This window comes from Pteropus alecto, unplaced genomic scaffold (assembly GCF_000325575.1).
Source record: "Pteropus alecto unplaced genomic scaffold, ASM32557v1 scaffold14, whole genome shotgun sequence".
Lineage (NCBI taxonomy): Eukaryota > Metazoa > Chordata > Mammalia > Chiroptera > Pteropodidae > Pteropus > Pteropus alecto.
In genome coordinates, this window is record NW_006436810.1 from 17676099 (window position 1) to 17678386 (window position 2288).

A 2288-nucleotide genomic window follows, 5' to 3' on the forward strand; every position below is an offset into this window, starting at 1 on the left:
TCACTTCGCGAGTTTATACGTGTCTAACCTGAAACTAATATACAATAATTAAAAATTAAAAAAAATACTACGAGTGGCATGGAATTGGTCCCGCTTTAGGTCCCATCATGACATAAAGAAGTGTACGAGTCCTGAGTATAATAGGTATCACTTTCCGAAACGTAGCTGTTTACCCGTAAAATGATGAAAATAACGCCAGCTTTATAAAACTCCATAAAATCATGTGCATATTTCCCACAATATGGCACATAAGAAATTCTTTAAAAACCGTCGCTATCATCACCGACTCGGGTAATGCGGATTGCCTATGGCTCGCTCGCTCACTTGGTCACTCGGCCACGACGTGTCAGGTGCGGCTGCAGTGACAGCAGGTGATCTCGCTGTGAGTTCAGTCCCAGGTGGGTAAACGCAATAAGATAACGTTTTAAGCGTTTCCTTTCATATATTTTTTTCTTCTAGACATTTCCTTTTTATTCTGCGTTCTGTACGTCATGAAAACTTGACCATTAATAGCAATAAAATGCAAGTGTACTAAACTCACCAGTTAAAAAATTAGAGCTTGTCAAACTGCATTTTAAAATAATTCAGTCACGTGCTATTGCCAAGAGCTACCCCTAAATCACAGGACAAAGGAAGATTGCAAATGATCTACCAGGCCAATAATAAGCAAAGAACGTTGGTGTATCTGTAGTAATACCAGACCCATCATATAATATTAAAATAAAACACCCCCCTCCAGTGTATTAAGAACATATGTGCATGTCATAAATGTATAAAAAAATGACTAACTGACAACGGGTTACCTGGAGATGGGGGTAGGGGTTGAGACTGGAGAAGTATATAAAAGTATCTTCAACTTTATTGATAATTCTTTTTTATTATTCTAAACTGAGTGGTGGGTACACAGGTATTTGATATAATTTCATCATATAGGTTCCATGTTGAAAAAAGTTCATAACCATCAAAAAACACTCTCCCCAAATCTTATTACAAACAACTTTCAGTGACACAGAGCTGTCCATCACAGGACACTGTACACTAACCCTAACCCTGCAGGGGGGAGAGCGTGGTTTCAGGAGGCTTGGAAGCATTCTCCGAGGGAAGGTAGGTGTCCTGACCCGCAAGATGCTGGGCGAACAAGTTGCTTATGCTCAGATTTGTCCTCTGTAGGGATGAAATAATGCCCGCGTATTGTTATACTGTGAGCTCCCGGCAAGGGAGTCGTGAGTATTCCAAGAAACAATGAATGCAGGTGAAGTACTTGGTACATAGTAGGTGTTCAATGAATTCCATCAAAATCTTCCTGAAAATGAACTCCTGATATAAGAAAAGTGAGATAAAACAAGAGAAATGAGATATCATTACTCCCCAAACTCCGGGAGGCCGAGACGCCCTGCTCAGCACTGTGCAAGCCCCTGCCTGTCTCCCAGCCCCTCACCTGCCTCACGCCTGGTGCTCCTGGGCGCTCACTCAGCATCTGGAGAACGCCGGAGACATGCTAGTGTTTCGAAAGTCAGCGTAGACAAATCATATAAACACTGAAAATAAATGGATCGGTTTTGGCTCTCTTGTTGGAAACTAGCGAGATCCTAACCAGGGGTCATGTTTGCCAACGATGCCTGACTTAGCTGGCGCATCCGCGCTTGACCGCGGCGATGATGTTAACCGTGTTTTTTTCACTTTGCAAAGGTTTCCTGTCAGCACTTGCGTTTCTGTCACTCAAATGAGTAAGGGACGGCGACACTGATCTGAGCTGGATGATCACACGACGCCTTCCCCTTCATCTTACGCACGTTTCTAACGAAAACCGAAGCAGGCCATTCATTCTCCTGTCCTGCTGATTTCCTGCGGGGCGGCGAGCAGGGCCAGGGCGGAGATTAGGGGTTTCACAAAACTCCGGGGAGCACTGCCCATCACTGATTTCCTGGGCTTTTTGACGGGGGCAGGCTGCGCTCCCACTGCCAGCCTCGGCGGAGGGAGAAGGACCGAGGTGACCGGGAGGAGGCCCGCGCGCACCCCGCGCCTAAAAAAAAAGGAGCTGCTCGGCTCCTCCCGCCGCGGGGCGGGCGTCGCATCCCGAGCTGAACCGAGGCAGGTCCGCGCCTGGTAGAGCGCGCACCACTCATCCAGCAAGGAGGGGGGCGGCGACCCATCCCTTAGGGATTGGTCCGGTGTCCTCGCGGTGACTTCCGGGCACGGGGAGGCCCCAGGGGGCGCGGACTTCAGCCGGGCTGTGTCCTCCCTACGTCTCAGTTGCAGCGGAGAGGCCGGGGCAGCCCCCTGCAGGG